Source organism: Dromiciops gliroides, chromosome 4 (genome assembly GCF_019393635.1).
Source record: "Dromiciops gliroides isolate mDroGli1 chromosome 4, mDroGli1.pri, whole genome shotgun sequence".
Taxonomy (NCBI): domain Eukaryota; kingdom Metazoa; phylum Chordata; class Mammalia; order Microbiotheria; family Microbiotheriidae; genus Dromiciops; species Dromiciops gliroides.
Genome location: NC_057864.1, coordinates 185,318,576 through 185,332,826, shown reverse-complemented (window position 1 = coordinate 185,332,826; position 14,251 = coordinate 185,318,576). Strand labels below are relative to the sequence as shown.

General features: G+C 46.3%; 1 protein-coding gene across 3 annotated transcripts in view; it reads left to right on the top strand.

Moving 5' to 3' along the window:
• The window catches only part of ARHGAP23 (Rho GTPase activating protein 23), a 138,644-nt gene that overhangs the window by 47,580 nt on the left and 76,813 nt on the right, over positions 1 to 14,251 (top strand). The gene's annotated exons all lie outside the window — the stretch shown is intronic.

Here is a 14,251-nt window from a genome sequence, read left to right as displayed (position 1 = left end):
ACATGGAAGGGTAGTTGGAGGGTGAGGGAGACATCTCAAACTCATTTCAAGTCTTTATGCTTTTGTTAAACTCCTTTTCACAATGCATTGTGTTAGGGGCTAGGGAAAAAACAAAAACAAAAACAACTTTCCCTGCCCTCAAGGGGCTTACATTCTAATGGGGATAGTGGTGATGGTGTGATGCAATATATGCACAGATAAGTAAATTTCCAGATAATTTTGGTGTGGAGGGAGGGGAGGAGTGGGGAGAGACTGGGATGGATAGGAAGATGATTCCTGTACTGACTGAGCAGAGAAGAGAGCTTGATCTTTTCCCTTTCCATTTCCAGAACTCCTATCCCATAACCAGGCAGACTGCAGGAACATTTTTAATTTGAAAGTGTGTTCTTCAAGGGCTTCCTTGAGGATCAAATAAAATAGTATTTGTGAAGTGCTGTGCACATAGTAGGCACTTGATAAATGCTTGTTCCTGTTTCCTTTCCTGGCTTCATGCCTCCCGGACAGCCCCCTGCCCTGATCTCCCCAGGAGTAGGGAATGAGGCTGGCAGGTGCTCCGCTCAGTATCTCATCTGTATCCTAAGGACTCTCGTGCTTAGGAGATGTTGCTATTGGTGAGCCACCTTCTCCAGAAGCGATCCTCATTGGCATTGTGGTTTAAGGTGGAAGACGATGGCTACTTGTACTTGAGAAAGCATATTGAGTGATAACAAAAAGGACGAGCTGACTTGGGCATAGGCTGGGCAGTGATAATAGAGAGGATGAGCTGACTTGGGCACAGGCTGGGCAGGGACTGGAGTGAGGGGGTGGGTAGTTTCAGGGGCAGGGCTGAGAACCACTCCCTACCAAGTAGCCCCAGGTGCCCTGAGGAGACTTAATGGAAGCTGCTGAGACCTGCCCAGGGATGGAGGTGTGGCCTAGGCTTGGCAATGTGTGATTTCTCCCTTTGCTCCTCATTGCCCATGCACCTGTCGCTCAGGTTCATCTGTCGCCTGGTGGTCATGAAACCAGAAGGACTTACCAAATGACCCTGGTGGCAGAACAGAGTGACCCCTTTGTCCCCTTTGTCTCTCCCAGGTCAGCCTGGAAGAAAGAGGTGGCTGGTGCAGAGGCCCGGGGTGGGGGTGGGGGTGGGGGTGGGGAAGATTGGGCAAGTATTGCAGAAGAAAGAGCACTGGGCCCAGAGTTCAGAGACCTTGGCGCTGCTACTTCTTAACTGGGTAACCCTGGGCAAATGACTTCATCTTTCTGGGTCTCAGTATCTTCATCAGTAAAATGATGAGGTGGGACAAGAGAAGATCTCCGACATCCCTTTCATTCTGGGATCAGTGACTCCAGGAGGCCCTGTCCTATAGCTTGGAGAAGAGCTTTGAGAAGTCATTTCCATCATTCCCCTGCGAGGGAAGAGCTGTCCCACCCCTAACCTAGTCCAGATACACTGGGGTTCTCCTCTGTTTAAATAATCAATCCAGTTGTTTTTGGAGATGGGAGCTTAGCTTTCTTCTATTTCTTTTCCCCAAAGATCTAATATAGCATCTTGAATTGTAGCTCAAGAGCTGAGAAGGACCTCAAAAAGTAAACCAGTACAACCTCATGAGTCCACCCTCATTTTACATATGAGGAAACTGAAACTGGAGAGATGATTGATTTGCCCAAAATTACACAGCTAGGAAGAAGCAAGGGCAGAAATTTGAACTCCTGTGCTGTTACTCTTGGGGCAGCTAGGTGGCACCATAGTGCATAGAGTGCAGGACCCAAAGTCCAGAAGACTCTTCTTCCTGAGTTCAAATCTAACCTCAGACACTTCCTAGAGGTGTGACCCTGGACAAGTCACTTACCCCTGCCTGCCTCGGTTGCCTCATCTGTAAAATGAGCTGGAAAAGGAAATGGCAAACCACTCCAGTATCTTTGCTAAGAAAACCCTAAATGGGGTCACGAAGAGTCAAAGACAACTGCAAACGAACGGGTGTGACTCTTAAGTTCATTGTTTTCTGCTGCCTTTCTGCCTCCCACTTCAACTGTTAGTCATCAAACATTTATTAAGAGTCTACTCTGTGCCAGGCACTGTTCTAAGCACTGGGACACAAAGAAAGGCAAAAAATACTGTCTCTATCCTTAAGGAATTCATGTCCTAATGGGGAAAACAAGGTAAATAATTAGGTTTATACAAAATATGCTCAGAACAAATGGAAGGTAATCTGAAAAGGAAGATACTAGCAGAGGTGAGATGGGGAATAAAGCCTTCTCCAGAAGGTGAGATTTGAGCTGAGTCTTGAAGAAGCCAGGAAAGTAGGCAGGAGTGAAGAGGGAGAGAATTCCAGGCTTGGGAGACAGCCAATGAAAAGTCACAGAGTGGGGGGCAGCTAGGTGGCACAGTGCATAAAGCACTGGTCCTGGATTCAGGAGGACGTGAGTTCAAATCTGGCCTCAGACAATGGACACTTACTAGCTGTGTGACCCTGGACAAGTCACTTAACCCTCATTGTCCCACAAAAAAAAAAGAAAAGAAAAAAGAAAGAAAGAAAGAAAAAGAAAAGTCACAGAGTGTTCAAGATAACACATAGAATGTCTTCTTTGGGGAACATCGAGAACACAGGCATTGCTATATCTTAAAGTGTAAGAAGATTGGAAGAGTAGGAAGGAGGCAGGTTCTGAAGGGTCTTTATTTTTTGTAGTCTTTTAGGTATTTCCAATTATGTGCAAAGACAATTTTTTTTTTAGTGAGGCTATTGGGGTTAAGTGACTTGCCCAGGGTCACACAGCTAGTAAGTGTCAAATGTCTGAGGCTGGATTTGAACTCAGGTACTCCTGAATCCAGGGCCAGTGCTCTATTCCCTGCGCCACCTAGCTGCCCTTGCAAAGACAATTTTTAACACTCTTTTTCTTCCTTCCTTCCTTCCTTCCTTCCTTCCTTCCTTCCTTCCTTCCTTCCTTCCTTCCTTCCTTCCTTCCTTCCTTCCTTCCTTTCTTCCTTTCTTCCTTCCTTCCTTCCTTCCTTCCTTCCTTTCTTTCTTTCTTTCTTTCTTTCTTTCTTTCTTTCTTTCTTTCTTTCTTTCTTTCTTTCTTTCTTTCTTTCTTTCTTTCTTTCTTTCTTTCTTTCTCTTTTTTTGGTGGGGCAATGAGGGTTAAGTGACTTGCCTAGGGTCACACAGCTAGTTAAGTATCAAGCATCTGAGGCCGGATTTGAACTCAGGTACTCCTGAATCCAGGGCCGGTACTTTATCCATTGCGCCACCTAGCTGCCCACTCATTTTTTAAATAAAATTTTGAATTCCAAATTTTCTCCCACTCTCCCAAAGATGATAAACAATTTGATGTAGGTTATATATGTGCAATCAGGTAAAACCTATTTGTGAAGTGTTTTTACTGACAAAAGGGAACATTTTCTATTTGATCACGGAGGTAACAGGGAACCACTGGTGTTTCTTGAGTAAGAAGGTGATGAAGTCAGATCTGGGTTTTGGTAGCTTAGTGGAGGATGAATTAGAGTGGGGAGAGACTTGAGTCAGGTAGACCAACCAGGAGGCCTGGTGTTAGGTGATGAGCTCATGCACCAGGATAGCAACTGTAGGAGCAAAGAGAAAGGGACATATAGGAGAGGTAGAAGGTGAAAGTAGAAATGACAAGATTTGGCAACAGGTTGGATATATGGGGTGAATTCTGTGAACTCCTGAGCTTTCTGAGCAATTGAGTTCATGGTGGATGAGGGATGTGGATATCAGGGAGGTAGAGATAGAAAGCAATCTGGGAAGCCTGAATCTGGCTGGTATCAGGGAAGGAAAAATGCCAGGATCATGCCAGCAGGGGGCTCTGCTGTCCACTGGGACCTGACTGTGTGTTAGTGTAAGCAGATGTTACTGGTACCGGTAACTTAGTTTTCTATGATGTATTAAGGATTTCAAAGTACTTCTCCTAAAGCCCTAGGTAGATAGCACAAGTACTATCTTCATTTTGCAAATGAGAAAACTAAGTCTAAGAGAAATTAAATGATGTAGTCATACAAATAGTATATATTTGTACATATATTTGTAGGGGTGTGTGTGTGTGTGTGTGTGTGTGTGTGTGTATAAACTGGAGTTGGGAATGAGCTCAGGTCTCCTGACTTACATCCTAGTCTCTAACTCCAACACTACATGTCTGGATGAATATGGGTGTTTTGCATGAATGAGCACACTTATTTATACACATGCATTGCCCGTATGACTGAATATGCGTGAATATCTGGATGGATAGATAGATTGAGAGATTTACTTATTAAGTGAGATTACTTTTTGCTAAACTCTGTGCTAAGATCTGGGGATAAGTACAAGCAATACCTGCCCTCAAGGAGCTTACATTTCAAATGGAGGAAGACAACACGTGAAGTGGGGATGAGAAGGGCAGAAGGAGTGGTACGGAGGCCTGGTTCTTGACAAGATTAAGGGAAGCTCAGGAATCAGACCTAGAGTTCAGTCTAGGGTGGAGGCAGTGAAGGATGAGAATAATGACTGGATTTTAAGCATCACATGGTGAGGAGTTCAGTTAGAATTTCATCCTGGTGGAACTGGTATCCCTTGTTTAACCTATGAGTGGACCAGTTACTTTTGTGTTGTTCAGTGGTCCTATGCTGCATCCATCACAGCATGCTCGCTTCCTCCCTCCCCTGGCCCCCTCTTCACCTGACTCATTCCAATCTACTCCTTAAATGTGTACCTTGGACCCCAGAGTCACAAACACAAAGTTCTTATCACCTCAGTATGCATTCATTCATTCATTCAATATCTTATTTTAAAAATATTTTTAGGGGGGTAGCTAGGTGGCACAGTGGATAAAGCACCGGCCCTGGATTCAGGAGTGCCTGAGTTCAAATCTGGCCTCAGACACTTGACACTTACTAGTTCTGTGACCCTGGGCAAGTCACTTAACCCTCACTGACCTGCAAAAAACAAAGTACAAAAAAATACAAAAAAATTTTTTAAACTTTTATCTTTTCTTTTTATGTCACCAAGATTTCCCCCTGTATCCCTTACCCCCTCCTTATCCCAGAGAACCCTTATAACAAAGAATGTTTAAAAAAAAGGAAAAAATCACCAAAATTGATACATTTTATATATATATATATATATATATATATATATATATATATATATATATATAATTAAATTTTTTTGGTGGGGCAATGGGGGTTAAGTGACTTGCCCAGGGTCACACAGCTAGTAAGTGTCAAGTGTCTGAGGCCAGATTTGAACTCAGGCACTCCTGAATCCAGGGCCGGTGCTTTATCCACTGTGCCACCTAGCTGCCCCCCATAATATATTTTTCTAAAACCTTGATATTATATGGGATGTTCCACATTCATGGGCTTCCCCCTTCTTCCCTCCTGATCTCCTCTCCCCAAGCCATGGAGAGAAGTGTCTTCTCATATTTCTTTTTTGATGATGGGGCAGCTAGGCGGCACAGTGGTTAAAGTTCTGGTCCCAAAGTCAGAAGGACCTGAGTTCAAATCTCACCTCAGACATTTAGTAGCTGTGTGACCCTGGGCAAGTCACTTAACCCCAATTATCTTAAACATCCAGGGTCATCTCCATTCATCTTGCCACTGGACCCAGAAGGCTCTGGAGGAGAGAGTGAGGTTGGTGATCTTGCACAGCCCATCTGTCCCTCACTTAAATCCAATTCAGTTCATGATATCACCCTGATGTCATGGTCCTCTTCGAGAATGAAGGACAAACAACAATAACAATTCTTTGGGGCTAAGCTCATTTTCAATTATCATGTGATGGTAATTCTTTTAGCATTGCTGTAGTCAGTGTCTATATGGTTTTCTTGGTTCTGCTTACTTCGCTTTGTATCAGTTCAGTTCTTATAATACTGTAACAGTGTTACTTTGCAAGGCTTAGAAAGTTTCCTAGGTATGTGTCACATCTCTCTTGTCATGACTTGGAACTTCCTAAGACTGGGACATTATAAATATTCCTTTTCTTTGTTCTTCGGTCTCCCTACTCCCAGTGCCTCAGTTTCTTCCCCTTCATTGCTTCATTACTACCCCTTTGGAATTCCCTCTGTCTCTGTCTCTTCTTTTTTTAAAATTTTGGTTAGGCAATTGGAGTTAAGTGACTTGCCTAAGGTCACACAGCTAGTAAGTGTTAAATGTCTGAGGCCGGATCTGAACTCAGGTCCTCCCGAATCCAGGGCTGGTGCTCTATCCACTGCACCACCTAGCTGCCCCTCTGTCTCTTCTTAAGAACACACAAGGAGCTTCTGTCTTAGGAGGAAAGTCTCCACGTGGTCATGTGTTTTGTTAACTTTCTTCTTGGGACAATAAAATATTAAGTTGATATTAAAAAAAAACACACACACAAGACCACAACTATATTTGGGCTCACCCAGCTCAGCCACAGGTGGGTGCTTACTGAGGAGGAGAAATAGAAGGAAGGAGGACGTGGAAGTATTTTTAGGTAGTCAATGACTTGATGCCCTGAACTCCTCCAATCCCCCAACAAACATTTATCAAGTGGCTGTTATATACCAAGTATAGTGCTGGGCACTGCTAATACAGAGAAAATAGAACCATTTCTGCCCTCAAGGATCTTAATTCTATTGTTGTTTTTCAGTCACATCTAATGTTTTGTGATCCCATTTGGAGTTTTCTTGGCAAAGGTACTGGAGTGCTTTGTCCTTTCCTTCTCTAGGCCATTTTAACAGATGAGGAAACTGAGGTAAACAGGGTTGAGTGACTTGCCTAGGATCACACAGATAGTAACTGTCTGAGGCTAGATTTGAAATCAGGAAGATGCTCTTTCTGAGTCTAGGCCAGGCACTCTATCCACTGTGCCACCTAGCTGAACATCTTAATTATATCATGGTGGAAAATTTATACATATATGTCTATAACGATGAATACAAAGTAATAAGGGAGACACTAGTATCTGGAGTGTTAGAAAAGGCTTTCTGTAGAAGGTGGTGCTTAAGTTCAGTCATTTATTTATTTGGTGAGGCAATGAGGGTTAAGTAACTTGCCCAGAGTCACACAGCTAGTAAGTGTCCAGTGTCTGAGGCCGGATTTGAACTCAGGTCCTCCTGAATCCAGGGCCAGTGCTTCATCTATTGTGCCACCTAGCTGCCCCCAGATTTAGCGATTGATTGAATATGTAGGGAGAGAGAAAGGAGGTCCAAAGGCAGGAAATATGGACCCCATCTTTGGGGAACTCTTGTTCAAACAAGGGAGCCAGGCCATATTCCCAGGAGACAGAAGGAAGAAAATTGAACAAGGGAAGTACAAGGAACAGAATGGGAATAAGAAGATGGGTTTGTGTCTAATTTCTGCTACTTACCGCTTTTAGGGTCATTCATTTTCCTAGCTGGGCCTCAGTTTTCTCCTCTGTACATAAAGGGCTTGGGCTGCATCCATCATCCCTAAGGCCCTCTAACAGCACAGTTTGTAGATATTGGTGCTGGGAAGGGGAGTGGGGAGGAAGAGGAGAAGCGGGGAGAAGAGAGAGAGGGAAGGTGTGGAGAAGGAAGAGGGGGAGGATAGGGAGGAGGGGGAGGAGGAGGGGGAGGAGAAAGAGATGTAAGGGAAGGTGAAGGGTAGAGTTAATCTGGGAAGGCTTCCTGGTAGAGGGGGGAGGGGATTCAAAACAAGTCTTCCCCTCCCCCTTCCTCAGATGACCAAGAAAATGCCTTTATGTTTATTTTGTGGTAGGATTCGGGACTCACCCTTTCTGAAACTGCTTATTTCCCACAGGCTCCATGGTCATCTAGGCTTGTGGGGAAATGTTGATCATTTCCCTCCTCCCGCCTTCTGTCTCCTCTCCTCTCCCTTCACTGCTCCTCCTTTCCCCAAGGCCCCTCCCCTTTACCTCCACACTGGGGAAGTCGGCTCCACTGCCATGGCACAGGGAGGGGGCCAACCCGGCACCTTCGCCATCCCCCTTTCTATCTATCCTGGAAACCTCAGATGGACAAAGCTGTAGTCTCCCATAATCCCAAGGGAGAAGCCTGGGGCCTCCTGCTGTTAGAACTCTAGTGAATGAACTCAGTGGTTATTGAGGCCTCTTCTCCTACACTCTCCTGGGTCATGTGGATAGGGAGTCAGCTCAGTAGCACTGAAGGTGTGTCATCACGTGTCTGAGTGTAAGGTCGTCTGTGTGGATCTAAGAGTATCTGTGTGTATGCACATATCAGTTCATTGATGTGCCTTTTTCTGAATGTGTAGCTGTGTGTCTGAATGTAGATCTCTGTGTCTAAATGTATTTACTGTGTCTCAATATCCTTGCAAAATACGTTTATGTTATTTGTTGTTTTGGCTTATCTGTGTCATTTTTTGCTCGCCGACTCCTTCCCATATCTTTGTTGGGATAATTAAAACATGCTGGTAGATCGAAAGTTCCTCTCATACCCCACTTCCCTAGTCCCATTGCCCAGGAGCCTTGAGGGAGAACTCTGCCCTCACATATACACGCATCACTCCCCTACTATCCAACTAGGGTTAGAGAAAGTGTATGTTATATTACATTTCATTTTCACTGGCTGGTTGTCCTGCCTGGAACATTCTCCCTCCTCATCTCCACCTCTTGGCTTCCTTCAAGGCTTAGCTAAAGCCCTGCTTTCTCCAAGAAGCCTTTCCCAGTTCTCCTTAACCTCAGTGCCTTCCCCATGAGATTATTACCAGCTTATCCTGTCTATATCTTGGTGGTACAAAGTTGTTTGCATGTTGTCTCGCCAATTAGATTTCAGGCTCCTTAAGGACGAGGCCTGCTTCTGCCTCTCTGTATCTCCCATCAGTGTTTAGCCGGGCGCAGTGCCTGGCACATAGTAAGCCTTTAGAAATGGTAGTTGATTTACTGATTGATGGTGATTGATGTACTACATGCTCAATAAGTGTATGTCGAATGGATGAGTGAATGACCGACTGACTGAATGATTAAATAGGGGCAGAAGGGAACTATGTGAGAACTGAAGAATCATAAACCTGTGGGGTCAGCCAGGGTGGCAGCTGGTATTCAGGTCCCTGACCATGAGAGTTCTAAAAGCAGATCAGAAGTTAAGATGAAATTTGAACCCAGGTGTTACCCCAGGAACCTTGAAGGACAATCACTCAGGATGCTGAGCATATGGGAAGAATGACCCAACAATGCAGACCAGAGGCAGACAGAAACCCCAGAGGAGGACTCAGGGACCTGGAGAGGTCACCTTGGTTATCTCCCTGCCTCTGGGCCCCTCTGCTCTCTGTGACTTGGGAAGGAGATGGGGTGGGGGTGGGGAGAGGGGTACAGGGAGGAGACAGTCTTGCTTGGCCGGCTCAGTGGCTTGGCTTGTTGGGGCACGTCAGGCAGGAGAGCCACGGGACAGGCAGTGCTGGGAACCAGGCACCCATTGTGGGGTAAAAGGGTGGGGAAGGGACTGAGGGGGTGGTTGTCCTTGAAGGAGGGGACTGGGCAGGGGTTCATAGGCATGGGGATGGAACATGTATGGAATTTGTTTGGTATCACATTTTATTCATGCCTGCTAAGTTCGCAATTGGTTTGCTTTGTGGGGCTGGGTGTGATTTAGTGTGTGTGTGTGTGCTGGTCCAATATACTGAGCCCTTGTGATGCTCCATAGTTGGAGTGTGTTTAATGTTGTGTGGTGTCTTTTTTTTGTTTTGTTTTTTTGCGTATGTAGTTATTCAGGATTATTTGGTCTTAGGACCAAGCACTTGGGGTGTTTAATGGACATACACAGCCCACCCCCAACCCACACTGAGCTTGCATTTCTGGGAAGGGAAGGGGATCAGATTGAAGGAAGGAAGGAAAAGGGGTGATTCCTGATCCTTGGGAACCCTTCACTCTTACTTCCTGTTCCCTCCCATTCCTCAGCCACTATCAACATTCCCAACCTCCCCCCCCTTTTTTTCTCACTCTCTATCTCTTGACCCTTGGGCTAAGAGGAAGGTCTCCTCCTTCTTTCAAGGTCATCTCCTCCATCCTCCGGTCCCTGGGCAAGATTTCCTTCCCGCTCTCCCCCTCTCCTTAGTCCCCCCTCCCCTTCCAGCTCAGCCCAAAGGAATGTCTGTCAAAGTGGTTCTTCTATTGGCTCTCTAGTCCTTGACCCAACCAAACCACATGCTCCACACAAGACACAGGACCCCTCACTCTTTTCTCCCAGGTCTCCCTAATTTGAGAGAGGTAAAGAATTTTGTTCTATCTGAGAATGGAGCCCAGGTTCATCTCTACCCCAAGGTTCTAAAAGATAAAAATCACCACGGGACAGAGGAAAGAAATCCAGGACTGAAAGTCAGGAAGCTCAAATGAGAGGCAGTGAGGGCAATGGACAGAGTTAGATTTAGAGCCAAGAAAACCTGAGTTCAAATCTTATACCTGATATTTCCTAGCTGTGTGACCTTGAATAAGTCACTTTACTTGTATGAGCCTCAGTTTCCTCAGTGGGGATAATCAAACCTCTAGTACCCACCCTACCAGATTGTTGTAGGGTTTAAATGAGATACTATATGCAATATGCTTTGTAAACTGTAAAATGCTATATAAAATCAACTGTGATGATTAAAGGATAGGGGCTGAACCTTTTATTTCACTGTTATAAGGAACTTCCTGATAAAGAAACCACTATTGCAAATCAGAAACTTCTCTGAAAGTTAGAGAGCTGCCTAGAGCAATAAGAACATAAGTGATTTAGGCAGGGTCACACCATCTGAGGAGGTCCAAGGGAGGACTTGAACCCAGATCTGCCTACCCTATCCAAGATTAGCTCTCTACCCAAATGCCATGCTGCTTCTCTAGTATGAATATTATTATGCTGACTAGACTTGTTCTTTTATTAGGGATAAGGAGCCCTCAGTGAAGAACTTCCTCTACTGGGGAAGATCAGCACCTTTTCTGAAACTTGGGGTCTTGGGAACAGCTAGATGGTGCAGTGGATAGAGCACTGGGCCTAAAGTCAGGAGGACCTGAGTTCAAATATGATTTCAGACACTTACTAGCTGTGTGAGCCTGGGCAAGTCACTTAACCCCAGTTGCCTCCAAAAAACAAGTCACAATGTCCAGGATTTAGGGAGGTGGTGGTCCCACTCTACTCTGACAGTCAGGTCACATTTGGAGTGTGACATTCAGTTCTGGGTGCAACAATTTAGAAGAGTTTGCTAATAAATTAAAGGAATGTCATTGGGATGGTGAGAGGACTAGAGATTATGGCCTACAAGGGTAGCTGGAAGTAACTGGGGATATTTTACCTGGAAATGGGAACACTTCGGGGAGAGAGAGGGCATGACAGCTACCTGTCATGTGGAAGAGAAAAAAAGAAGTGGTTCTGCTCAGCTAAAGAGAACGGAAGTAGGAGCAATGGGTGGAAGGTGCAAAGTAACAAATTTAGACTGGATGTAAGGAAAAATCTATATTGTTAGCTAAAAATGGAATGGGCTATCTGAGGAGATAGAGGGGGTAACTGGAGGTCTGACAACAATGAAGTGTCCGATTTTTAAGATGACATTATGTTATTCTAAAGAGAGCAGTTGCAGCAAGAGGGGCTGGCATTAGACTGCAGAAAAGATTAGATCCTCTCCCCCCTAGTAGCAGCTCTAAGGAAAGGTGGATCAGAATGAGACTCAGGAGAGTATAATATAGTTTCTCTTCCTTTCCCAGGAGTGTTCCCCCTTATTCATCCCTAGGGTTAGGTTGGATTGCCTGAAGGGTAGAGAAAATTGGGGAGGCGGTAAATAGGAGAGGTGCCAGAAAGGCTGCTGGGTGATTCTTGGTTTTGGGGGGAGAAGGACTTGGGAGAGGTCGTTGGGTGGGGGGAGGTGGGGCGCCTGTGGCAGGAAGCCTCAGAATAGAATCTCAGCAACGCCTGGTATTTTGAAGTGCTTGGTCCCCCCCTTCCCCCACGTCCCTCCTTTGCCCACCCCACATTCCTTTCCCAGAGGAAATGCTGAGGCTTGAGGGAGAGAGACAAGAGACACCAGAGACCCCTCCCCTTTTCTCCAGATGGTGAGCCTCAGTGGCCCTTCCAAGCAAGTCTTTCTTCGAGGCAGCTGGAAAGAAGGGGCTGGGGCAGGGGTGGGGGTGGGGGTGGGGGTAGAGTTGTTTGGCTTGCTAAACTTTCTACAACCCCACCCTCACCTCTGACAACCTAAGGGAGCTGGCAGAGCATCACATATGGCTGTTACATTTTCAGGACCTCTCAGTCTGGGATAGACTGAGAACATCAACACCTTCCTCTCCAGTATCCACTTCTCCCAAGCCCTTACCATGTCCCTGGTACGTAGTAAGCTGCTTAATAAATGCTTGTTTCCTTTCTACCTACCTTCCTCCCCTTACCTCTATTCCCTTATAGGGAATAGGAAAACCTAGATTCATAGGATGGTACATTTAGTATTTCTGGGAGGTAGGGCAGAGGAAGACTTGGATGGGCTGGCTGAAGGAGGGATAGAGGTTAGCAGGACTGCTGTGTGTGTGTGTGTGTGTGTGTGTGTGTGTGTGTGTGTACAAGTTCCCTATCCCGTGTGCTCCCTAAGAGAAGGGGTGAGTGGATGAATGCTCTGCCCCTTAATCTTGCAAGTTTGAAAGAGAACGTGTTCTTTCTGTAGGCAGCAGGTGAAGGGGCCAGTGTGAGTATTGGAGATGGGGAAAGGACAAGATGACAGCGTGAAGTCCCTCCTTCTTGAATCAGAGGGTTTGGCCTGGCTTGAGAATTGCCTTGAGAGGATCTAAGGCAGGAGAGGGGGACCCCAACCATGAAATTCTTAGAGGAGCTAGGCTCCTCTAAGAAGTCCTGGGGTAAGAGGGGTCCCAGCTCCAGGCTCCCCCCTGGGCTCTGGTGTTCCCTTCCCATGGCTGAACTATTCCTTCTGTGTCCTGAATCCCTCCTGACTCAGCCCCTGTGACTGCCTCACTCTTCCCGTCCCGGCTTCCGCCCCCCGGGGGTGGGGGTGGGGGTGACTCCTGCACAGGGGGCCCAGCTCAGCCTGCAAACAGGAAACAGGAGAACAAAACAACTCCCAGCCCAGGCCAGCCCAGGCCTCCCCCACATTCCTCATCCTAACCCTTCCTCCCCTCTTCCCTCTCTCTACCTTCTTTAATCTCTACCTCTTCCTATCCTTTCCACTCTCTTTACCTCAGTGTCCCCCTACCTTCCGTCCCTCAGTCTCCCCCGTTTTCTGTCTTTTCAATCTCTTTCCTCTGTCTTCCCCACCTTCTGTTGCTCACTTCCCTCATCCTCTGTCTCTTAGTCTCCCCTACTGTCTTTACCACACTCTGTCCCTTCAGCCTCCCTCAACTCTCTGTCCCCCCACTTCCCCCACTCCATCTTAAGTCTTTTTACAACCACCTGACTTCTAGTCTCCATCTTTCTCCATTCCCTCAGTCTCCCCTCTCTCTGCTTTTGGTTTCTCTCAGCCTCTGGCCTTTGGTCTAACTCTCTGTCCTTCAGTCTCCCCACACCCTGTCCATTAGTCTCCCCCACTCTCTCTCCCCACACTTTCATCCCTCTTTGGCACCCCAGTTGCTTCCATTTCTCTCTTTCAGTCCCCCCTCTCCATTCCTCAGTCTCTTGACTTCTCCCTACCCTGCATCCTTCAGGCTCTGCTTTTCTCCTTTGCTGTATTTGGACTCCCCAAGTGGGGGAATTGACTTAGGGTGATAATAACAAAGGGGTCGAGCTATGGAAAGTCCTTGGGAAAGCTTGGATGATGATTAGGGTCAGAGGCAGTCTTGGTCAGGGTGTGATGGATGGGGAGCTCATACTCTGCATGAGTATGAGCATCCTCTTTCCCCCCAGTCTGCTTCATGATAGGAAAGGACTGAAGTTTCTCCCTTGAGCCCCCCCCCCCCCACTCCTTACCCTTGGTTAGCAAATACAGGGAATCTTGGAGATTGAAAATCTCCTTTTTCCTCTGCTTGATCAGCGGTTGTTCCAGATGAAAACTCTCCCATCCTTCAGGATTCTTCTCTAGTTTGCTTTCTCCAGGAAGCCAGCATTGGATTGAGTAGCTGGTCTGTGATGTGGAGATGCTTATCTGTCATCATTCCTCAAAAGCCTGCTTTCTCTCCTCTCCCTTGGAAAGACCTATCTCAGATCCCTGCTTGTAGAAGGGAGAGGAGGTCTAGAAAAAAAAGGATGGGAGCAAGAAATGGTTCCACTCCTGGGTCCAGACCCCTGCTCCACCCCACCAACATATTCATCTATGACTGGGGGAGGAGAGTTGTTGATGTCATTGACAAGACCCCCAACTAAAACTATTTCATTAATATTAACATTAAGGGTGCAAGGTACACTACCT